Genomic DNA, 26,435 nt, shown 5'->3' with positions numbered 1-26,435 from the left:
GCAAATATCAGTCATAATAGAAGTAGACAGATCTACAAGAGCGTTTTGGCTTCGGAAATGTTTCTTGTCATTAGCATTTTAAAAAAGCTATGAGATTCAGGCCTATCAGCACCGATTCACTGCAAAGCCTGGCTTGCACAGGTTGTTATCTGTTCAGTACAGAGGTGCAGCTGGTTAGCAAATGGATTTGCGGATTTTTTTTAGTTTTTTTATTTTAGCAGGGATGAGTAAAAAGGCAAAGAATCAGGTACTTACAACCCATTCAGAATGTAACAATTTTGTTTGTGTTATAAACCAAACCTTCTGTTTGCTGTGGTTTTTTTTTTTTTTTTGCAAACTGCATTATTTTTAGAAACAGAACAAAAAAACCCCAAAAAAACACCCAGATATTTTTTTAAAAAAATCATATCTTTATTCATATTCCAGGATCCCCAAGGGCTCCAATATCCAAGAAGTAATACCAGCAAAGGCAGCTATGAACACTGAATTCTCCCTTGACTCACCTTATGTAGCTGAACTATTGCATTAGAAGTCAAAAGGCAATATCTGATATTATGATTTTTTTAAAATTTCCCTTCTCTACAGATACTGCATTCAAGCTGGACTGGAGCAGAAGGGCAGCAATGATTGTACCCTGCAACCAGTGTCATGGAACCGTGTGAGGCAGACCTCAGCTCAAGCTGGGCATTTCCTGGCTGGAGGACTGCAGCTGCAGCAGTCAGGAAGGGCACTGTAACAACATTGTGTACATCACAAATATATTTTGCCCCTTCAACAATACCTTCAGTGGCAGTATAGGCATTGTAAAGCAATTCACACACTCAACTAACTCAGGAGCTGGGCGCACTCAATTTTTGATCGTGTGTTGGAGAAAAGCAAGGTCAGAGGTGAGGGGCTTGATTGTCAGGCAAGCCCCAGCTGGCTGGATGATTTCCCAACTACTTCATTCAGAAACTGGGAGTGGAATCTGGGTAGGGCTCACTTGTCCTACCCCACTGGGGCTTGACTAATGGTCAGGCTCCCTGCCTCCAACCTTTTTATCTAAAATACAATTAAAAATCAGGAGCGTGCCCAGCTCCCAAATGAGGGTAGCAGGCGTCTCCTACCCTAATGCCAATCATGTAAACGGGCCTAACATTGTGATAATGCCCTTGCAGACTGATTCCTTAGCCCAGATATTTCCATTGCGCAATTATGTCCTAGGAACATAGTACGCTGTGTCTGGCAATGCACAGGCTCAGTTCACATGTAACATCACAGTTTGGTACAACATTTCCAAATTCCGGTAATTCCCCCAGAAATTATTAATCATGGGGATCTCACATACCTTTCCCCCTTCCTTTTGTGTTCTGCGCCCCTTCCCGCCATGGGAAACTACAGTTTGTTACAAATGAGGCTTGTTAACACAACTATAAACCACCTAATGGTGCAGCGGGGAAATGACTTGATTAGCAAGCTAAGGGTTGCCTGTTCGAATCCCCGCTGGTATGTTTCCCAGACTATGGGAAACACCTATATGGGGCAGCAGTGAAATAGGAAGATGCTGAAAGGCATCATCTCATTCTGTGTGGGAGGAGGCAGAGGCGTCACTAGGGAAAACGGTGCCCGGGGCAAGCACTGAAATGGCGCCCCCCGTGCCCCCCAACATACTACATTATACTTAGGTTTTTCCTCACAAGCGCCCGCCACCGCCGCCAAGCCAGGCCACTGACTGGCCGCCAGGTGCCAGCAAAGCAATGGGGGGGGGCGTGGGCGGCGCGGAAGGGACTGCTCGTGGGGGAGGGGGTGCCGACGCACTCCCTGCTGCTGCTGCTGCTGCACTGAGCAGGAAACATTTGTATTAACAAAAAAATAAAAAATAAAAATAAAAATAATTTTGTCATGGCAGCGCCCCCCACGTGACCAGAAAAGATGGCGCCCAGGGCACGTGCCCCTCCTGCCCCCCCTATAGTTACGCCTCTGGGAGGAGGCAATGGTAAATCCCTCCTATATTCTACTAAAGACAACCACAGGGCTCTGTGGTCGCCAGGAGTCGACACCAACTCGACGGCACACTTTACTTTACTCACACAACTATATGGGGGTTGTTTCAGGTGGAGATCTCCAACCCTATTTGGCTGTGCAAACCTTGTACTCAGACAATTGAGCCATCTGTGTTTCCATAGCAGAAATAGGGAGCTGCGTTTGCCAAGGATAAAAAAAGATGGCCCATAATTTATTGTGCCACCAGTACACTGGGGACCCTCATTATATCATTAGATGTCCTGTGATTGCCTGAGAAGAGGCAAGAGGTGGGACCAGCCTTATGGAAGCCATTGCAGGGAAAGGACCATAGAGTATGCTTTGCAGAATGGCACATTCGCAGATGGAAGGCTCTGTAGCTGCAGTGCTCTGTTTTAATGGTTCCTGGGAACAGCTTAAAATGCTGTGTGCATACAAGTGACAAAGGATCAAGGTAAGAGAGCTCTGTTGTCCTCCTACCTCAGTTTAGAGTAGGGTAGAGGATCTGGGTTACAAAGATTTGGAAAGGCTGGGTTGGCGGGATTCCCATGGCTCCAGATGGACCCGAAAAGCTGGGTTTAGTGCCTCGTACCTTGAAACTGATGGTTGTGAGAACAGCCTCATGAATTAACAAACTATGGTTTGTGCTTGCTTCTTAAACCACAGTTGTTAATCACAGTGTGAATGTGATTTGCAATTGTAGTTTGGAGGGTAAACACAACTGTAGCTTTTCCATTTGAATGTAAAGGCAAACTCTGGTTTGCTGAGAAAGAGGAACTGCAGAAGATGTGAGGGGAAGAGGGAGCTCATGAGTCTGAGGCTTGCCCACGTAATACCAGAGTGTATGGTTGCCATATCAGTTTGTCAGAATGTTCCTCACATATACAGAGGCCCCTTAATGCCCTCTGGAAGGACATCATGAGGTGACAAGGAAGTCACTGTAGTATTATCCTGGGCTAAGGATGTGGAGAAATCCCTTGAGAAACTTCGCATATCTTACAGAAACTAATCTGGCTATCCTTGTAAATTCTCAGGTGCTTGTGAGAAATCTTGAATTTTGCTTGAATTTTATTTTGTGTGAAATATTGGTGGCAACCCTACAAATGGTCTTGTGACAGCAAGCATGAATTGTCCTCTTTGCTAAGCAGGTTCTGCCCATTTGAATGGGACACTACATGTGAACTATTCCTCTTAGGGCAGGCCTGCTCAACTTTGGCCCTCCTGCAAATGTTGGTCTACAACTCCCATAATCTCTGGCTATTGGCCACTGTGGCTGGGGATTATGGGAGATGTAGTGCAAAAACAGCTGGGGGGCCTAAGCTGAGCAGGCCTGGGGATGGGGCCACCCTGGGGAAATCATCTGCTAGCTTGCATGCAGAAGGTTCTAAGTTCCCTCCCTGGCATCTCCAGATAGGGCTGAGAGAAGTTTCTGACTGTTAGCTTGGAGAAGCCACTGCCAGTCTATGTAAACAATACTGAGCTAGATGGACCAACAGTCTGACTTGGTGTATGGCAGTTTCCTATGTTCCTAATGTGAACCCCACCACCTTGATAAATTTCACTTATCTTACAGAAACATGTTTGGCTTTCCTTGAAAATTATCAGGTATTTCTTTGTGGGAGGAATGTCGAAGTGAAACTTTACTTTAAAAAAACAACATTTCGGTGCAAGATCTCCATACTGCATATGTGAGGCAGAGGCATACCTGCCAACCTGTCCCATTTAAGTGAATGGGGAAATAGGGTCATGTTGGCACATGTGCAGATGCTGAGAGAATAGTGGCTTGTCTAGAACACCTCAAGTGAATTCATGGCCAAGGTGATGTCCTGGATCACAGATCACATTCTAAGCCATTGTGCTACACTACCTCTTGATAGTGAAGGAAGAGGTAACATAATATGAAAATGTAGGCCTGAGTTTACAATGTCCTTACAACTATACGTAAGCATTTCCTGTCCAATATTTGCAAATCTCTTACTAAAGTTAAGGCTTCTCCAGGATTCTGTCTCTCAAATAAACAAACAAAAATTGTAGTAAAAAGAAACAATGCAGGCAAAATAGCATGAAAAATTGCTCAAGGGGCATTTATGAAGTGATCAAAATGTCTCAAATTTTAGGAATGTCTTGCAAGTAAAGTATTCAGATATTTACATTAAACAAAATCCAGTTTCATGAGGTATCCAAATGGGGAGCTGATAGAAACCCATCCAGTAAAAGAGAACTCCTTGAATACATTGCCAAATTCTGACAAGCAGAGATCAAAGCTTTAAATAAAAGGAATAAATACTTGTGAGCAAGTGTGAATAAGAGAATTGGACTGAATATTCGGGGGCTAGACAAACACTGAAACTCTGAACTGAAGAACACACAAAATATTATTTGATTTTATTACGAAAAGGAAAGAAAGTGAGAAAGCGGGGGAGGGACCACAACCCTCTCAGGAAAACTTTGCTTGAAAGTGGGCCTAGGCAGCTACTGAAGTTCTTAAAATCCCTTACTGTGGAAGAATCCAGCTGCTTTCACCAGCTGAGTTACCCATCCTCATGTTGTCTTTGTAAAGCAAGTATTTATGATAGAGCCTGTGCTTCATATGTAGTCATATGTCAAGTTCAGTGCGCAGCATTGCTAGCTAATGGATTTCTAGCTAATGCCATTAACACAGACAAAGAGCAAAGGGAGATGGACTTGCCCCATTTGCTTTGCAGAGAATGCCATGTAGGTAAATGTGGCACAAGCCACTTGGCATGCGATACATGTGACATCTATTACTAGAACTTTAAATCAAGGTACCAGAGTTCCTTGCATTGAAATTGTGTGTGTGCCCGTTGTATACTATGCAAGGAAAGCCATGGAACTTCCAGCAGATATCCCATGATTGTTGTTTCTGAATAATAAAAGCTAATGGTGTGATAGCACTAAATGAGCCAGATTTAAAAATAAAAACAAAACAACCCCCCCGAAAGTTCAAAACAAAAAGGGGGAAAACAGTTCGCAGTATGTAAGCTTGCCTTGCTTTATGCAGGAATTCTGTGACTTTTGGAAATGTAAGAATGGTTCCAAAGCACATTGGCACACACACAAAACGGCAATGTTGAGTTGGCACTGCCTGCTCTCATTGCTGGCAATGTGGCACATGGACATCTTTAGGCTCTTTCTCTGCTGTTTTCTGCATAACAGCCAATCATTGTGGCTGCTCATGAGGCAAGATTGGCAGCTGAAGAACCCAGATGCCAAGCTCTGGATTGTATGTCTGTTAGGTTTGTGGCTGATCCCTGCTCTGGCATCTGCCCCGGCACTGCAGCAGGCTGTATAGCTGTCTTTGGGCTGGGTTTAGGATTGGTCTTCTGTTGGATAGCATGCTCATCTAGTCCGAGCTAGCCTGTCATATTACCCTTCATTATAAGGAATGGCCTCTTTCAGACATGTACCACCACCTACAATGAAGAAAGTGTATGGCCTAAGAGAGTTTACACATCTTTCAAACCAATATATACAGCTAGTTTGAGTCCCACGGGCAGCGATACCTCACATACTAAAATTTGTAACTAAAAATGAAAGCATTTGTAATTAATTACATCGAGTCTACTTATACTTTCTTCCTAGGCTATTTCCTCCTCACACTTCCTAAGAAATGCTTATTATGTAACCTTGTGGCCTATTCTACTAGCTCAGATAAGCTGGGGCTTGCTTGTTTTTTTAAAGGGGAAGGAAGTGTGCCAGGTTTATGAAACAACATATTCTCTTATTGTAAGAACAGAGACACAGAACTACAGAAATCACTAAGGACATGCAGCTACACGTGGTCTAGGTTACCGTCTTACCCCACAACCAGGCCTTGCTTTCCAGTTCAGTCTCCTTCCTTTGTCTCTCAGTAAGTTTTCCTTCTTTCTGGTTTGAAGGCAAGTATCCAAAGAAGTATCTTGCTGTCTTGTGGTAGCAAGCATGACTTGTCCCCATAGCTAAGCAGGGTCTACCCTGGTTGCTTACGAAAGGGAGACTAGAAGTGTGAGCACTGCAAGAGATTCCCCTTAGGAGATTGAGCCACTCTGAGAAGAGCATCTAGGTTCCAATTTCCTTCCCTGGCATCTCCAAGATAGGCCTGAGAGAGATTCCTGCCTGCAGCCTTGGAGAAGCCACTGCCAGTCTGTGTAGACAATTCTGAGCTAGATGGACTGATGATCTGACTCAGTATATGGCAGCTGCCTATGTTCCTCCAGAGAAATATAGGCAGCCAGCCAGCCTGTGTGGTTTAGTGGTTAGATTGTCAGATGAAGAATTCAATGCAGCCCTGAAACTTACTGGGTGACCTTGGACAGTCACTCTCTCTTGACTTAATCCCTACACATGGCTGTTGTGGGGAGAACGTATTAGGGGAAGATAACTATGTATGTTGTCTAGAGCTTCTTGGAGGAAAGGTGGAATTAAAAATACCACAAATAAAAAAAAATCAGCTTTCTGTTATACTCTTTCCCCTATTACAGTGCATGTCTTTAAATCATAATACAGGCTTTGACAAATTCCATCCATCCAATTTCTATATCACCTGACATGTACATCCCTAGGCAGTGTACATAAGTTTTCTTTGTCTCTAAGAGCCAACCCAAAAAATTGAGAGCCAGACAAAGATTGACAAAATTACTGAACATTGTGGAGAGGGAGGGTAAATATTTATTTACAATGTATGTGCTAGAACAGTAATAGGGTTGCGTAGAAATATTTCATTAAATAACTCTACTTCTTAATATTCTAGCCTGGGCACCATGGTTAAATTTCTAGGTGTCATGGCTCCCTGGTGCCTGGGATTTGTCAAGCTCTGTCTTAATGAAACAGATCAACATATCCAAGAGCAGGGGCTTCATACAGTCAGCTATGCATCTCCCCTTACAAGCCCTAGCTGAACCACTATCTGTGCGGATTTGAGTATACTTCACCTGTATATGATGTCAACCTTAGATAACTTTGTCCCTGTCCGCTATTTGTTGGGCTTTGCCAGGCATGCCCTGCTTTTACTTTTAGAATAACAGTTGTTATTCTCTGTTAGGAAATAAAATGCCCTAAATACAGAGCACGGTGATTACACAGTGTACATTTTGATGGCTTCGCTAGCAAACCAGAACTTTGTAACCACCTGAGAATATTCCCTAGTCAGTTTGTATGTTCCAGCAAGAACGGGCCAGATACAATTATGTTATGCAGATACAGAGAGATGGTGTCCATTGCAAGTCAGTAAGGACTAGCTTCATTACCCACTGGAATGTGCTGGGATAATTATACAATCCAAAAGGCATTACACTTAATTAAAAAAATGTATAATAAATGCAGTTTTGTTCTTTGACTTTAGAATGCATCTTGACCTGCCAATAACAACTACCTAAGGACCAGGCTAAACATTACATTAAGCCCATGCTTGGAGCTGATCTGTTTGTTTTTCACTTTCTAAATCACAGTAATGGTGGTGATGGGGACTATATCAGAACTGCAGCATGAGGGAGAGGACCGAACATTTTTGCTCCTGCCATGTTATTAATCTGGATTTTATCCCCTGCATTTGCTATTTATTTTTCAGAAGGGAAGCTTCCATTGGCATCAAAGGGTGATTCACTCTTGGGGCAAATAGCAGCCATGGTGGATGGGGGTTCCACTGGACTGGGATCATGGTGGGGGCAATGGAAATGGGGAGCAGGTGTGGGAACAAGCTACTCATCTGCGGGGGTACTTGCCCCATTGCCCCACTGAGCCATCCTTGCCAGAAGTTCAGATGATTCTCCAGTCCCCAAAACTTGGTCCAAATGCCTCAGGGGACCTTGCCTAATTAAGAATGTAACCTTGGAACCTTGACACTCACTTTGGGGACAAACCAGACTCATTTATTTATTTATTTAAACTAGTTTACATTTAAATCCTGCTCTTCCTCCAAGGAGCCAGAGTGGTGCACATGGTTATGTTTTTTCCTTCCTCAAAAACGTCCTGTGAAGTACAGGTGAAACTCGGAAAATTAGAATATCGTGCAAAAGTCCATTAGTTTCAGTAATGCAAATTAAAAGGTGAAACTGATATATGAGACAGACGCATTACATGCAAAGTGAGATAAGTCAAGCCTTAATTTGTTATAATTGTGATGATCATGGCGTACAGCTCATTAAAACCCCAAATCCACAATCCCAGAAAATTAGAATATTACATGGAACCAAGAAGACAAGGATTGAAGAATAGAACAATATCAGACCTCTGAAAAGTATAAGCATGCATATGTATTCAGTACTTGGTTTGGGCCCCTTTTGCAGCAATTACTGCCTCAATGCGGCGTGGCATGGATGCTCTCAGCCTGTGGCACTGATGAGGTATTATGGAAGACCAGGATGCTTCATTAGCGGCCTTCAGCAATTCTGCATTGTTTGGTCTCATGTTTCTCATCCTTCTCTTGGCAATGCCCCATAGATTCTCTATGGGGTCAGGTCAGGCGAGTTTGCTGGCCAATCAAGCACAGTACACTGTATACTTTTCAGTGATCCAAGATGACAGCAGTGTGAACATTTGAGGTGCAAGTGGGCTGACTTGTGAACCGCTTAACCAATTTGAACCAAATTTGCTACAGCTTTAGGGACACATTGGGATGCCCAAATGGTGTGGTGTGTGATGATGTCATCCACCCCAGTTCAAGATGGCAGCCATGGGAACATCTGAGGCACAAGCGGGCTAATTTGTGGGATGTCTAACCAATTTAAACCAAATTAGGTACAGTTGCAGTGAGTGACACACAGGGACACTTCAACAGCATAGTTTGTGATGATGTCATCTACCCCAATCCAAGATGGTGGCCACGTGAACATTTGAGGTGCAAGTGGGCTAACGTGAACTACTTAACTAATTTGAACCAAATTTGCTTCAGCTGTAGAGACACATAGGGTTGCCCTAATGATGAGATCAACTGGCATTATGTGTGTGTTCTGTGTGTGTGTCCGTCCATGTGTGCCCCTTATCAACCTCACAACGCCTGGACCAATATGAACCAAATTGGGTTCAGTTGTAGGGACATATAGGGACACCTCAACGACGTAGTTTATGATGATGTCATCCACACCAATCCAAGATGGCAGATCTGTAAACTTTTGAGGCACAAGTGGGCTAACTTGTGAACCGCCTAACCAAGTTTATCCAAATTTGCTACAGCTGTAGGGACACATAGGGATGCCCAAATGGCATGTTGTATGATGATGCCATTCACTCCAGTTCAAGATGGTGGCCGCATTAACATCTGAAGTGCAAGTGGGCTAATTTGTGGACTGCCTAACCTGTTTGAACCAAATTTGGTACAGTTGCAGTGAGTGCCACACATGGACACCTCAATGGTATAGCTTGTGATGATGTCATCTATGTTCATTCAAGATGGCGGATGTGTAAACATTTGAGGTGCAAGTGGGCTAACTTGTGAACTGCTTAACCAATTTGAGCCAAATTTGCTGCAGCTCTAGGGACACATAGGGATGCCTCAATGGTGTAGTTTGTGATGATGTCATCCACCCCAATCCAAGATGGTGGATGCATAAATGTCTGAAGTGCAAGTCGGCTAATTTGTGGACTGCCTAATCCATTTGCTCCAAATTGGGTACAGTTGCAGTGAGTGACACATTGGGACACCTCAATGGCATAGTTTGTGATGATGTCACCCATGCCAATCCAAGATGGCAGACGCATAAACTTTTTAGGCACAAGTGGGCTAACTTCTAAACCGCTTAACTGATTTGAACCAAATTTGCTACAGCTGTAGGGACACATAGGTGTCATGCCCCCACTTGAGGACATTGGAGAGGAGTGGGAGGCAGGTGGCTTACTAGAAAGTGGGGAGGCACCTGAGGAGGAGCAGGGTGGTAATGTGAATGGGGAGGTAATTGAGACAGGCCAGGGCGAGTGTTTGGTGCAGGAGAGGCCAGCAGGGCCGGGTGATCTTAGGAGAGAAGGGTCAAGATCTGAGCCAGAGTTTGAACGGCCACTATCTCCTCAAGAATGCAGATGGGAAAAACGTCAACAGTTTGAACGGCCACTATCTCCTCAAGAATGCAGATGGGAAAAACGTCAACAGATGGGAAAAACGTCAACAGGGTATGATGAAGGAGCAGTCGGCTGGTGAGAAGATAGAAGCCGGATTGAACCTATGGCAGCTGGTGGGGGTGGAGTGTTGATTAAGTGCACATGGCTACTGATTATAAATCGGGCAGACTGTGCTTTGAACAAACTGCTGGAAACAACACTTCAACTCTGCTTGGAGCTTTTGTTGGAGAGATTGTGACTTTGGAATTTGGGCTTCTCACTCCTCACTTCTGTACAGGGGCGTAACTATAATAGGGCAAGGTGAGACAGTTGTCTGGGGGCCCACTGCCTTGGGGGGCACTCCAGAAGCAAGTCACATGACTGACTGCCCCAGCCACGCACCTGCCTGGGCTTCCTTCAGTTGTATTCATCCTCCTAAACTGATGTGAGTGTTAAGACCTGGAGCTACCAGAACAGCATGTCTTTCTCTAGTACCATTAAATGACTTGCATCATCTACAATTTACAAGACCTTCTTAAAAATAATTTAGGATGATGTTCTAGTATGGCACATAGATTTTACTCTTCTTTTTGTTACCACTATTCAGCCTCATTTAAGATTTCTTTACTTCATGAGCTGAGCTTCAGTGGGGAGGAGGCATTTTAAAATCTTGTCTCTGGGCCCACCCCAACCTTGCTACGCCCCTGCTTCTGTAGTCTTGGTGAGACTGTTAAACCTGACTAGCTGTAAAACTGAAACTTGAGCTACTGGCTATTGTGTCATATATTTCTGGCCAGCGTCTTCCATTGAGTGAGCATGTGACAACACGGACACCTCAACGTAGATTGTGACGATGTCATCCAACCCAATTCAAGATGGTGGTCACATAAACATTTGAGGCGCAAGTGCACTAACTTGTGGACAGTCTAACCAATTTGAATCAAATTTGCTACAGCTGTATGGACACATAGGGATGTCCCAATGGTGTTGTATGTGATGATGTCATCCACCCTGATCGAAGATGGTGGATGTGTGAACTTTGGAGGCTCAAGTGCACTAACTTGAGGACCTTTTAACTGATTTGAACCAAATTTGGAACTGTTGTAGTGAGTGACACACAGGGACATCTCAGTGGTGTAGTTTGTAATGATGTCATCCACCCCGATCCAAGATGGTGGATACATGAACATTCGGCGGATGCATGAACATTTAACTTGTGGACCTTGATTTGAACCAAATTTAGTCCAGTTGTAGAGACAGTGAAAGGAAAGTCGGCTGATTAGTTCTTACTAGAACAACTTGCTTATCATGTTTTGTCTAAAAAGCTACATCTACAGAACACAGAGTGCTTTCATTAAGAAACATGATCATAACTTGTTAATAAACAGGAAATGATTCTTTGCCTAACCTTTGCCTAAAACTCTGACCAAAAAAAGAGTCTCACATGACATCATAAATGTGATGGCAAAACAAGAAGGAAAAGGTGTGTGGCTGTATGTACGCGCATCTGCGTATGTGCATGTACACACACACACACACACACACACACACACACACACACACTACATATTTCTTCAGCGTTTAGTAATCATAATGCTGTGCTTTTCATTTTATTTCCCTGGCAGAAACTTCTTTGAAAAGAAGTTGGCTGAAAACGTTATTAGAAAGTTGTTTAAAAGAAAGTTTGAATTTTTGTGCACAAAATCCTCAGTATGGGAGTGATTTTCTTTTCGCCAAATTAAGCCAAATAGGGAAGAAGAAGAAAAAGAAGAAGAAAGAAAGAAAAAGGGGGAAAGGGGGAGGGTTGTTTTAAAATGATATCAGTGGTGGGAAAAGGCAGACAAGCATGGAGCTGATCAGTTTTTGATGCTTTTAGTACTTGTACAAGTTTTATAACATGAAATTTGGCAAATGATTAGACCATAAAATGTTTAAATGTTTCTTGATTTTGAAGAGGGGAAAAAAGGAAAGAAGAGCCGGGATAACAAGATTTCAAGAGTTGTGACTGCACATGTACAGTAAACATCTGAGAAAGTTTTAGAAGATTGTTTTAATTAGGTGGTTAAAACTATAGATGATAGACTGGATTAGTTTGGTCTGTAGGGTAAATAATGTGCATTTTAAAAACATTTCCAAATTGCCAGAGCTGTTCCAGTCCATTGAGTAAATAATGCACATATTAAAAAATTTATGAACTCATATGATATGTAAAAAAGCTGCTTCAATTCTCTATGTTTTGGGCCTAACTGGTATGAATGGCTCTGAAGCAGTCAGAGTCCCAAATGGTAATGCTATATTCTCTTTAACCTCTGAAGAAGATTTTCTTGAAATAAATAGATAAAACAAGCTAATTCTATGGACAACATTCAGCTGCATGAACATCAGCACTGTGCCTTAACATGGTGTTCTGGGAACTTAAAGCTGTGTTTTTATTCTAATGAGATTAGGTTGCTGGCCTTTTCATGTTTCTCATGCTAAAATAGAAAGGTTTCTTTTTAAAAGGAAAGCTTGCCTTTATTTTTAATCCTTTGAATTTTTTTAGTTTGTGTTAGAAAATTCAAATGACTGAATCCTGAAGATTTTTTTTTAAAATCACACACAAACATGCACCTGTTTTGCCATCAACATACATAGTGGCTAACAGCCTAACCAATGGTGCACCTGCACAGTGAACAAATTTGTGCTATTGCAAGAAGATGTCCTATTTACACAAAAAGGGGGTGGAGGGAGTTGGAATTGTGCTATTGCATTCTTATGCAGAAATTCCCTTAAAAACATATGGGGCATGCCACAGGTTGTTCAACTGTTGCACAAGTGTGCACATACTTGCACTAACACAACACTCATCTGAAATGAGCTCCCAACAAGCAGCTAGCATAGCAGCCTTAACACCCATGTGCAAGTGCACTGTTAGGATGTCAAGCAGCCTTTACAGAGTACTATGAGTCAATTGTTTTTGTCAGAATCCTAGATGAGGCACAGAAATGTTTCCTATTTGTTAACAAAGTATTGAGGTGGTGTTTTTTGTGGTTTTTTTTAATGAGAGCACTGTGTCTGTAGGTGTAGCTTTCTAAACAAATCATGTCACAAAAAGCGAACACTTAGAATGTGTCTGTCAAAGCATAGTAAAGGTAGTCACTGAATGCACTTCCAAATAATAGTATTAAGCACAAGTGTTGTGGTGTAATAGCTCGGTGTAGTGTGTTACACACACATACACACACACACACACACAGACAGCATAGTGACCACAACCTTCATGCCATGGGAGGAGATCTGGTCTTGTGGTAGCAAGCAGGAATTGTCCCCTTTGCTAAGCAGGGTCTGCCCTGGTTTGCATTTGAATAGGAGATTACACTGTGAACACTGTGAGATTCCCCTTAGGGGATGGGGCTGCTCTGGGAAGAGCATCTGCATGCTTCCATGCAGAAGGTTCCAAGTCCCCCCCCCCCAGTATTTCCAAGATAGGGCTGAGAGAGACTCCTGCCTCCAGCCTTGGAGAAGCCGCTGCCAGTCTGTGCAGACTATACTTAGCTAGATGGACCAATGGCCTGACTCACTACAAGGTAGCTTCCTATGTTCCTATGAAGCAATATAGTAAAAACTTTGTGCAGTCCTGAATACTATGTTGGCTTTACACATGGAGCTTCAAGCACCCACACTTCACTTTGGTCTTTCAGCTGGGCTGGGGACAGATGTGTCCAAGAAGAAATTCAACAGATGCAGCTGCCCTACTCACCTGCAAAGATGCAACTGATGCATTTCTATCAGGACTCCAGTTCTGACTGAGGAATCAGAGTCTGACCCCAAAGACCGAGCCCTGACATTGGACCAGAGCCTGAGAGTGCCTGAGAGATGGTGCCCTTTCAGACAGCACCTGCAGAGTCTGATCCCCACAAAGTGACACTCTTGGACCCAAATCCTCAGGGGAGCTAGGCCCTCCCCTTTTGTCACTCTGCCTGCTATGTCAGGACCAGTGACAAGTAAGACAAGATCAGCTGGAGAGGAGGTGACATGTCAGGCCCCAGGGCTGCCCCTTTAAGACTGCTGTTGTCCAGGCAGGGTGGCAGACCCTAGCAGAGGTAGTCTGAAGTCAGAGGTGTTTAAGAGCACAGTCTGTCTCTGGCTGTTGTTGGATCAACATGTCCCATAGATCAGCAGTGTAACAAGCTCTGAAGGGATCTGTGTGCAAGAATTGAACATGGGCCCTATCAGATAATTCCCCCATTGGGATCAATGTGAAACTCCAAATGATTACTAACTCTGAAAATTACCATCACTCTTTCCAAATTAGAATTCCCAGAAAAGGATGGATATAAAACTCATATCTGTAGTGTAGACAGGTGCTCACCAGCTATGCCTTTCCCCAGTGCTGAAGGATGATACGTTGCCTCCACATCTGTAGATGGCAATTATGACATTGCCTGTGGTTTCTCTGTTATGATGCGCTCATCGTCTCCTTGGTGGTAATTTGGTTCAAATTGGTTAGGCAGTTCACAAGTTAGCCCACTTATGCCTCTAATGTTTATGCATCAGCCATCTTGAATTGGGGTGAATGACGTCATCTCAAACTATGCCATTGAGATGTCCCTATGTGTCCCTACAACCCTACCCAATTTGGTTCACATTAGTCCAGGCATTTTGACGTTGATGGGAGACACACACACACACACACACACACACACACACACACAATGCCAGGTGATCTCAAAAGCTTACTTTAAGGTAGGAAGGCTAACAAAATGTCTGATGATACACATTGTTTTTAAGCATCTCCCAAGCTTAACAAAGCAACAAACATAACAAAGAGTCTAGTGTGAGGTAAGGAACATCAGAATTGTTGCTTTGCTTCAGGACATGTAAATGTTATGAACATGGAAGCAAGTTATTTATTGCTCACAAGGCACATTAAGCCCGTTACATTAATGGGCGACAGAAGACTTGGAATCGACCTCCCTCCCTTCCGTGGTCCAGCAGCCCCCCTTAGGCAGCATGAACCTCAACTGCCCTCCCGTGCCCCAAATAATGCCCAGCCCGGGCATGCCACAATCCTCCGAGTTCGTCAGCCCCGGTCCTCCCGTCGCGGCAGCCGCCACCAGCGGGCTCAGTCCCGCCGCCGCGACCGCTGCCGCAAGCAGGCCCAGTCCCCCCGCCACGACCGCCACCAGCGGGCCCAGTCTCCCCGCCGCCGCTGCCGCCAGTGGGCCCAGTCCTCCCGCCGCGGCCGCTGCTGCCAGCAGGCCCAGTCCCCCCGCCGCTGCTGCCGCGAGCGGGCCCAGTCCCCCCGCCACCACCACCAGTGGGGCCAGTCTCCCCGCCGCCGCCGCCAGCAGGGCCAGTCCTCCCGCTGTGGCCAGCAGCCACGCTGCTCCTCTCATGCCCGCGCCCAGCCTCGAGTGCTGCCCATGCCGGCCGCTCCCTCCCTCCTCCGCCGCCGGCAGCCACACCCACCCCCTTCCCCGGCAACGGCCATTGGCTCCTTGCCTCCTCCGCTCCCACTCAGCCAATGTTCCAGCCAATCAGGCGCCCCCTGCAGTTCACGCATGTGCAGAACATCCGCCAGGGACACGGACGCAGATACCCAACCATTTTATTATATAGGATGGTAGTGGCTACTTGGTTCAGTTTCTAGCCCACTGGCCTTTTCAGATCACTCACTGAAGTCAGGGATGTGAGAGCCAGCTGGCCACGGTTCTAAGAACCGGTTTGCGGGCTGAAGAGGATTCCCCCTTACAAGTAATTTACATTTCTCTACCTATAGAGAAATTGTATCTTTAATTTGGAGGTGGTGGAGATGGCAGATGCAGTGGCAGAGACATGGGTGACGGGATCTCCTTCCGCTGGCCTCCCGAAGAGCAGCCTTGGCCAGCAGTGGCCCAGTTTGGGTCTCTGCACATGCATGGAGGCCCAAACTGGGCCACAGCTGGCTTCTCTTCCGTAGGCTGGTGGGGTAGTTGATGGACTCACGCCACCACCACCACCTCAGAATTAAAGGTTAAAATTACCCTCCTTTTTTTGGCCCCTGCATTACTATAGGGAATGCCCTTTACTTGTAAAGGGGAATCCTTGCCAGATTCTCCTTTACAAGTATACCCCCTCCCCCAAATTGGCCCATGAACTGCTTTGGCCTAGTTTGATGGCCAAGCCAGACTGGACCCGGTTTGGCCAAACTGAAGACCAGACTGGGCCAGGTCTATTCAAATACAGTCCAGATTTGGACCAAACTCGCCAAGCGGGTGGCTCGCACATCCCTAACTAAAGATGAGGTGGTTCACATGACTGGGCAGGTGGGGTGGAGGCGGGCAGGGGGGGAGGCAGGTCAAACTCACCTTCCCCCAAGATGATGACTACAAAGTTGCTGAGAGTGCTGACCATGCTCTCAGACAAACAGTGCTGTGTGCCAGCAGTGCACAGCTACGGAGGCTGGATTGATGCATCCTGGCCTTTGGGAACCCCACAATGCACCATACAACACACACAATGCATTGGGATATTACCCCAGAAGATGGGCACTCTAGGTGGCCATCTCTGTGTGCAGCTGGGCTAGAAGCAGCCTGGCTCGCACACGAGCAGCAAGCCCAGGTTAAGGGAGCTCTCACTCCCTTTACTTTGGCTAAAAGCTGAGCTGAAAAGCTGGACTAGGCAGCACTGGCCTGTTAGGAAAAGGCCCAATCGTGGTAGTTCTCAAGGGCAGCCTAACCCAGGCTGTATATTCCTAGCCTGAGTTAGGCTGCGCATGAGAACAGCCTCTAAGTGTGCAGACATTCAAGGATATTGGTGAGTTTTTAAATAATTTTTTAAAAAGTTTCTAAAACTGTTTAAAAGTGCTGTAACCACTTTATTATATGGCAGAAAGTTACAAAAAGCTCTGGAATTTAATTCCTCACTCTGTCCATCATTCAAGCGTCATTTGCAGGCAACTGCTGCTCGCCTTCATATAAAAGGAGTAGTAGCCCTATTTTTGAACCCTATATTATAACTCCAGAATGGCTGGGCAGAAAATCCTCAAAATTCTTATGGGAGTAGCACATGGTGGTAGTATTAAATATGTCAAAGCTCAAAGATATCAGTCTACCTGTTAGTTTTTTATGATTTCTTTTAAAAAATAAATAAAAATTAATTATTCAAAATCAACAGGTGGGCTGATCTCCTTGAATGTCCATACAATCCTACAATCATGTATGAAAACCATGTGAAATTTCAGAACTTTCTGCCCAGCCATTCAGGAGTTATTAATATATTTGAGTTTCTCATTGATTCCTATGGAAAATTTATGGTTAAATTCCGGCATAGCTCCCCCTAGTGTTTGCCCATGTTAATTGCACACATTTGTTCAATTGTAGATCTGCCTCTGTCATAGACATGCCCATGGTACTATCCTGACTCCTTGTTACCTTGCCCCATTGGCCACCAAACCCTTTGAGCTCTGTGCCATAGGAAGTAGCAACAAGAATGGCATGTCTGCATGGACATTCACTACACTTCTTGCTGTTGTGGAAGAGCATTATGCTCATACATACACATCAGATTTATTTGATGAGATTGGGAAAGCTGCTACACCTGTATAATTTCTCCCTGCACATTTATTGTAGTAGGTGGTATTTCAAAGGAGTAGATCACCTTGTACATAAGTTTGATGCAGAAATCCTACAGGTGTTTCTACCAAGTGATCAGAAAAGCTGCTGCACCTCTAGAATCCATACGTATAGCTCTGAAAAATCTTTCAGCCTGGTTACAGAGTATTGTTCATAGTATATATTCACTTTAGCTCAACAGACTGAAATGCTTCAATATAGAAGCAATTTTATCTTTCTGCACACACTGGAGAAGCATGAGTTATGGCAGTAGCAGACCATTTTACTTTGTTAAGAATGGTGGAATTCTTTCTCTTATCATTCAACTGCACTAAAAATATTTCCTTTATATGAGAAGCAGAAGGTATAAAAGTAGAATATTTGCAAAACCCCTTTCTGTCTTCCCTCCCTCCTTCCCTTGAAAGATTTTTACATCATGTATTTTCTCACTATTTCTGATGGTTTTTTCTCCCCTCATTAGATTCTAACCATCAGATTATGGGAAATGGAGGGTGGGTCGGGAGAGTTAGTTTGTATTTCCCGTAGTTAAATGTGGACATTGCAAGAATATTAAAAGCACCCCAGGATTTCAAGTGCCCATGCAAAATCATACTGACTTACCACTTTTTTCCCCCTGGCTTTCGTGTGTGTGTGTGTGTGTGTGTGTGTGTGTTGCACTGTTCATTGTAAAATCAAACACTAGTTTAAATAATTTATGATCCATTTTGGAAAAATTTAAAAAATAACAAACCCAAAATGCTGGCACATTATTTGTAAAAGCAGGACATTAATGCAAGTAGCTTTGTAGAAAACACCTTTTCAAGTTGTATTTTGATAATTTATAGAGGTTTGCAAATTATTGGAAGAAAGAAATCTGATGTGGAAATAATTTGTAACTCTTTAAGTCATCAGAATGCAGCTTAAAAAACTGCACTCTGATCTCTGCAAACCTTTGCAATGGTTTTCATGCAAAAAGAAACTTAGAAGGGATATCCTGGGAATCAATCAATCAATCTTTATTACAGTCACAGACCAGCATAAAGTATAAAGGTGATTACATGTTAAAAGTGAGAATAGATAAAAAGTGATTACATATATAATGGTACATATTAATACTAAAAGGACTAAAAATACTAAAAATAGTAGATAATACACCAAAAGCACGAGGGCCTAAAAGCCTGAGAAATAGTAAAAGTCATAAGAATGCATGAAAGGCATAAAAGCGGGGGGAGGATAAAAATGGATGTAATAAAGTTAAAAGACATGAGAAGACAGAAATATATAAAAGCCTGAGTAATAAAACTGGAAAACAGCCAGATTAAAGGTTATAAGGAACAGTAAAAAGGGAGGCGCATGAGCAATTGCAGGGCCTGCCCAGAGTCACCCGGAGTCAGATTAAGGCTGATAGGACTCACTGCCTGTCATCCGCCGATGAATGCTGATTGCAGCCGCACAGTACCTGGCAACACTATATGTGATGGCAGGCTTAGGGTCAGAGAGTAGCCAGAAGCTGTAGAATTGGCTCGGACGACCTGGATACTTGCTTAGCAATGGAAGGATGAGGGAGGTGTGAATGTCTCTATGGAACGAGCAGTAGAGGAGAACATGCTCAGTAGTTTCAATCTGCCCTAGGCCACAGGGGCATAGTCACTCTGCAAATGGGGTCCTTCTATAACGGCCTTCTAGCACTGCTGAAGGGAGGCCATGACAGCAAGCCAAAGTGCTTTGGAACCTCCAGTTGGGTGAGATATGCTGCTGGAGAAGTAGATGAGCTTAATCACTGATATGAAATTTTGGAACTCTGCTGAGATCAGTTTGGTGCTCAATGTCTATAATGCGCTGCTTGATGGTGGCTTTTGCTTGATCGTAGCCCATGCTAAGCAAGGTCAAGGGGGAAAGGCCCAGAGTAGCTATTTTTGTCTCAATTGGCTGGATCCAGCTAGATTGGTAATCATCGTGTAGGGTTAGGGGGGGCAAGACCAATTGGGCAAAAGGATAGTCTGATCCAATAACAGAGAATGGCCGCCCTATCCTCCAGCTTGATCCTCCAGCTTGATCCAGCTTGGCATTGGAGACACATCTCAATACTTGGAGTGCTGCCCGCAGGAATTTAGATTGTACAAGTTCCAGAGTTGCAATGTTGGGGAAGGGGCCCAATTAAGCACCTTAGAGGAGCTGAGCTATTGACTGGGCTGTGAACAGTTCAAGAGCCATGGGTACATAATGGCCTCCTCCTGTCTGCAGGAAATTGAGAATGGCAGAGGAGCTTCTCTGGGCATTTAAAGCCACATGTTCTCCATGAGCTTGCCTAGAGCCTCCAGAATGAAAAACTACACCCAAATATTTGAAGTGTGCAACTTGTTCAATCTTATGCCTCTCAATCCACCAAGAGATTAACCCGTGCTAACTTGGCAAAGACGCACCTTTTTAACATGGTAGTTCTCTTTATTGAGCAGGGGGAGAGTAACTGGCCCTATCCACCCCAACACAGTACCTCCAGTGACTGTTGCTGGTGTCTATCTCATGCTTCTTTTTAGATTATGAGCCCTTTGGGGACAGGGATCCATCTTATTTATCTATGGTTTCTCTGTGTAAACTGCTCTGAGCCATTTTTGGAAGGGCAGTATAGAAATCGAATGAATAAATAAATAATAAATAAATAAGAGTGGATCTTGGGCCTCCTGGTGAAGGAGGCTATAGTTTTGTGATAGCTGATTTCCAGGCAGTCTTCCCTGCAGTGCAGCACCAGGGCTCTCAGTGATCTCCTAAATAAGATCTTCTTATTTATTTATATATGTGTAAACGGCTTTGGAAATTTTAGTTGAAAAGTGGTATATAAATATTTGTTGTATAGTATAGTATAGTATAGTATAGTATAGTATAGTATAGTATAGATTCATCTGCAATGCATCAGGGCTTGGTATAGAAAACCATCACTTCTACTCCCTGATTGTTGTGTGATAAAGGATTAAAAACTAACCAATTGTAGAATAGTAGGTTTCAACTCATGCAGATGAGAGGGAAGTGACTTCTGCTTCTTTGTGTGACAGGCAATCCATACATAACTGTATGACTTTCTACACATGAAATTATACATATACTTATAGTTATAGACAAGCTGCTTGAGAACAGAGTGCTTCAGAAAAGATGGAGCTGGTTAGGTTCAAGAAGATGTTCCTATGAGGTAGAACTACAAGGTATACAGTGCCATCCATATGAAGTTTGGCCGCATACTTTTCTTCAGCTGCCAAATTCCTTGAAAAAAATCATTTGTGTTGGACTGTCAAGTTACACAACCTGGATAATTGTAATCAGTCCTGACGTAGTGGCTATATTATAGCAAATTAATGTTGGCAGTCTTAGTCTCAAAATACACTGATGCTTTTAAAAAACTTTTTAAAAAACAAACTTAGCTTGGAACATGCCACACATAGATATGGTTCTAGATTTTCTAGAAGCATTTATCTTAATTCCTGTCTTTTGTGATGGTTATTTCTCCAGTCATATGTGTGTGTCAGTGTATTTATTGATACAGAAGCAGAGCCACTGTATTTATTGATACTAAGCCACTGTATTTATTGATACAGAAGCAGAGTTTTAAGTCCTTGTATAAAAACGGGGTATTATGGAAGAATCAAATACTGTGGCAAATCAGGCATTTATTAATGAGAGTAGAAAATTAATATGGACACTTAAAAACCAACCCAGAAGGGCAAATATTTGTTCCTTTGCTTTGTATAGGTATATGTTATGGTATGGAACATGGCAAGGCAGAAGTTAGGTCCAATAGGACTTAGCCTAGCAAAATCTCACCACCAATATTATACTAGAATAAGCAAATCAAAACGGTTGTGAAGGCTAAATGTAATTCTTGCAGATCCTACCTTTTAGGCAATCTTCACTTTTGTACTGATTCCTCTTGTTGGCGCAACTATCTATTTTCAGTGTACATATTTTACAGATTTCCTTAGCTCCTAAGTACTACATTTCTGTACGTTTTGTATCTGCTAGCCCCAGCATTTACTGCCTATGAAAACCTCATAAATCTACTTCATTTTTCTAATAAGACATGAAAGTCCTTAATTGGCCTTAATGAAATGCACTTAAAGGGCAATAAACGTGTTTAAGCCCCTCTTTCAGGGTGAGCTACAGTACTCTCACTCTGCTCTGTTTTAGCCTTTGTGGTAATTAATCACTTATTCATATGTGGCACATCAGTAACAAGATCAAGCAACTACTGCACAATTGCATGATAATAAGCAGCTCATATATGTGTCAAGATTTAGCAATCCTTTTAAAAGCCTAATTTAAACTCATTTTACAACTAAGCAGACTGCTTCTCTGAAGCATTTTTATCCCATATCTTTTTACATATTTCTGTTGAAATGCCTTCTTTTTTCAATTTGTTTATAGAGCTCAGTTTGCCCTAAATCCATTTATGGCACCAGAGTGAATTTCAGCAATGCAAACATTTAACATAGTTTTGCAGTCAACTGGAAAAGCTACAGGCTTAAGCCATAGCCTTATTATAAAAAAAAGTATGTGAGAAATAGGGGTCTATATTTCAGTCAGCACTGAGTTACAGCAATGTGTGTCACACTCTTACTTTCTTACTCTAAATAGGTCTAGTAGCAATGTCTTTCCTATAAACTATAAGAAACACCTTCTGGTGAACTGCCTTCCATTTTCTTAACAATGGTATGGGTTCACCAGAATGCCTCTTATGCCCCACTCCTGATCATTTTAACCTAGAAATCCTGCCATTTCACTCAGACTAATGTATTACAAGAAAATGTATAGTCTTAACTTTGCAAAGTATGTTTTCTACAAGTACTGCTACGCAAAAGTGTCCAAAAGCTTAGACAAATTCTTTCCTGGTTTCCAGTGGGAACTCCACTTTGCTTCACAGGGCCTGTGCTGTAACCCAGGTTTCACAGGGAATGCCTCTGATTGCTTGTGCCTCAATCATGCCCCCCACCCCCATAGTCAACAGGCAATCTCTTGCTGTAACCTTCTCCACTATCTCCCAGAGAGCTAGCCCCTCACCCCAAGTGTAGCAAGGTTTGAAGAAGGAGGCCCAAGCTGAGATCAGTTTCCTCCCTAACTGCCCACTCATTGGCTTCCAATTCTGGAAGGTGGTGGGTGAGGTGGTGGGTGGGGGCTTCTTCATCCATGCCAGGAAGCTCGTTGTATGAGTCACAGGAGGAACTGCTTGGCATGTTAGGGCAATAGAGCAAAATTTACCTCAGTGCTGGTGGCAATGTGAGTGTCCTTAACAATGTAAAAGGTCCCTGCACAAGAGGCAGCAGTAGTGACACTGGAAGCTCTGGGGGCTTTCCTGACAGCCAGTTCCCACCAGCCTCCAGGAAGACCTACAGCACTTCCTGCCTCCCGCATAAATGTGGCAGCTTCTTCTTCTTCTTCTCCTTCTCCTTCTCCTTCCTTCTCCTTCTTCTTCAAAGAAAACAAGACACCCACACTGCCACTACAATTAGCTTCTTTAAGTAGCTTGATCTTGTTGGAATGCAGGGTCTTCTTTGATGTACCATGACACAAAATGTGCAGCTCTCTCTCTCTCTCTCTCTCTCTCTCTCTCTCTCTCTCTCTCTCTCTCTCTCAAAAAAGTGCTCTTCCGAAAGAACTTTGGGCAATTCATATGTTCAAGTCATGCAAAAATTGTATTATGTTAGATGAGTAAACGTGAGTGATAATAAAGGGAAAAGTAAAGTCAATAGTTCAGACTCCTCTGGAAGTCAGCCCCTGATCAAGTATAGCCAATTCTCCTCCGCTTGCCAAAGATCCTTTCTGTAGACTCCACTGATACTCCCCACAGAGTCTTTACAATTAAGATAAGACTTTTCTGCAATAGAAGTTGTCACATTCCCAATTCTAAGGATTTCCCCCCACTCATGTAGGCGTCTAAATGTCATGGGATGTGACTCTAGGCAACAAAGTATGTGGAACATAGGAAGCTGCCTTATAATGAGTCAGACCATTGGTCCATCTCATTCAATATTGCCTACACTGACTGGCAGCAGCTTTCCAAGGTTTCAGGCAGGAGTCTTTCTCACCCTTCCTAGAGATGCCAGTGATTGAACCTGGAACCTTCTGCATGGAAAGCAGATGCTCTACCACAGAGCTATGCCCCCCCCCATTGTAAGTAATGGTGTGCACAGACAAGGAAAATGCACATTTTGTGTTGTAGCAGTGCACACAATGCACATGAAATTCACTCACATATCACAGTGCAGTTCTGACATTTTGGAATCTTTATGTGTCCCTACAGCTGTAGCATATTTTGTTCAAATCAGTTAGGCGGTTCACAAGTTAGCCTACTTGTGCCTCAAAAGTTTATGCATCTGCCATCTTGGATCGGGGTGGATGACATCAACTGTACCCGATTTGGTTCATATTGGTTCTGGCATTGAGAAGTTGATGAGAGGAAGACACACGGACACACAAACAGACACACACACAGAATGCCGGGTGATCTCATAAGCCTACTGGGAAAGTAAGCTAAAAAATAGTGATCTCTGATCATCCAAACTCTCCACTTCCATGCCCTGGCAAAGCAGCACATTAAATCAGACTACAGAGTCTTAATCTGCTGCAATATCAGCCCTTCAGCATTAGGGATGTGCGAACCGGTTCGAAATCGAACCGGTTCAAATTTGAACCAGGGTGGTTCGATGGTTTGAATTCGAACCGAATGTCATGAATTGATAGCCCGGCTAACCCTACAGGATTTACAACCCCATGAAAGTAAACAGAAAGAAGCAATGAAACTGGATGAAGGAAAATAAAAGGCTCGCAAAGAAAACAGTAAATGAATAAAGTCCCTGAACTGAAACTAGGTACCCCCCTCTAAAAATAACTGAGTAATAAGTGGAAGGAAAAGACAAAACAAGGAATGAAACAAGTGAAGGACACAGAACAAGGAATAAAGGGAACAATGCAGGGAAGTACAGACAAGACAAACTGGAACACGGAAAATATATAATATGCAAAAGCACACTATAAGCTGCCAGCTAAGTTGCAAACAGCAACTCAGCCATGGGAGACTGTTGAATATATATGGTTCCACAGAACCAACAACCAATCAGGCTTTCCTGAGTCAGCAGTTTGGCTTTCTTTCTTGTGATCTCCTGCACCTGCATGAGTCCCACTGAGCCTGTCTCTTGATACATCGTCTCAATACAGGGGAAATCCCAGGCTCTTCCTCATCAGAAACCAAGTCTGGCAGCTGTTGAGAATCTTCAGCTCCAGAGTCTGGTTTCTCTGCCAATTCTTGTTGCTATGGCTCACTAGCAGGCGAGTCCTCCTGCTCTGATTCTTCTGATTCTGAAGTCTGAGCCATGACACCGAACCAGCCATCAGGTTCAATCTGCAGGTTTGAATTAGAATGAAACTGGGGGTGGTTCGATTCGAACTGGTTCAAACTGGATTGAACTGGTTTGAACCTCCAAAAGTGGGTGGGTTGATAGCTGGCATCCATGGGTACTTACCACCCAAACCCCAAAGCAATTGGACATTCGTAATTTTTAAATGAATTTTTGAAATTTATTTTAATTTTTTCTCATAGGGTACAATGGGACTCAAACCAGCCCATTACTCCCTATTGTGGAGCACCCATGGGTTCCAACAACCACCCAAACCCCAAAGCAATTGGACACCCCTATGATTTTTAATGAATATTTGAAATATTTTCAATTATTTTTCTCATAGGGTATAATGGGGCCCAACCCAGCCCATATCCCCTATTGTGGAGCACCTAGGGGCACAAAAGTGGGGTGTGTGGTAGGCACCCAGGGTGTTTACCATCCACAAACCCCCGAGGCAATCAGACACTCCTCTGATTATTGGTGGATTTTAAAAGTATTTTTGAATTCCTCACAGAGAATAATGAGGATTGCAGCAAATGTATAGCTTGGTGGTTGGCACTTCACTCTGGGCCACCTCAGCACACCTCAAGTGCAGTTATGGGGCTGCTGAAACCTCAATTCTTCCCTATGGAGAAAAACCTTAAAGCCACTTGTGGGGTGCTGGGGTGGCCCAGAGTGAGTGATGGTGTAGGGCACAGAGGGTGCTAACCACCCCATGGGTTGCTAACCCATGAGGTACTGGGTTTTGTTGTTTCTGAAGTGTTCTTTAAAAAGAACACTTTAAGAACTTTGTTCTTAAAAAAACACTTAAAAATCAGCCCTCCACCCAATTCCTTTCAAATAATTCTGATAGCTTCCTTGCCCCCCTTGGGAACTACCACTCACCACACTCCACTCTAGGACTCCCCTTTCCCCCCGACATGAAGCTATACATTTGCTGCAATCCTCATTATTCTCTGTGAGGAATTCAAAAATACTTTTAAAATCCACCAATAATCAGAGGAGTGTCTGATTGCCTCGGGGGTTTGTGGGTGGTAAACACCCTGGGTGCCTATCACACACCCCACTTTTGTGCCCCTAGGTGCTCCACAATAGGGGATATGGGCTGGTTTGGGTCCCATTATACCCTATGAAAAAAATAATTAAAAATATTTCAAATATTCATAAAAAAATCATAGGGGTATCCAAATGCTTCAGGGCTTGGGTGGTTGTTAGAATCCATGGGTGCTCCACAATAGGGAGTAATGGGCTGGTTTAAGTCCCATTATACCCTATTAGAAAAAATAAAAATAAATTTCAAAAATTCATTTAAAAAATCAAATGAGTGTCCGATTGCTTTGGGGTTTGGGTGGTAAGTACCCATGGATGCCAGCTACCAACCCACCCATTTTTGGAGGTTCAAACCAGTTGGAGCACGTTCAAAACGGTTCAAATTCGAACCGAACCAGAG

This window comes from Hemicordylus capensis, chromosome 6 (genome assembly GCF_027244095.1).
Source record: "Hemicordylus capensis ecotype Gifberg chromosome 6, rHemCap1.1.pri, whole genome shotgun sequence".
NCBI lineage: Eukaryota > Metazoa > Chordata > Lepidosauria > Squamata > Cordylidae > Hemicordylus > Hemicordylus capensis.
Note: the sequence above shows the minus strand (reverse complement) of the source record.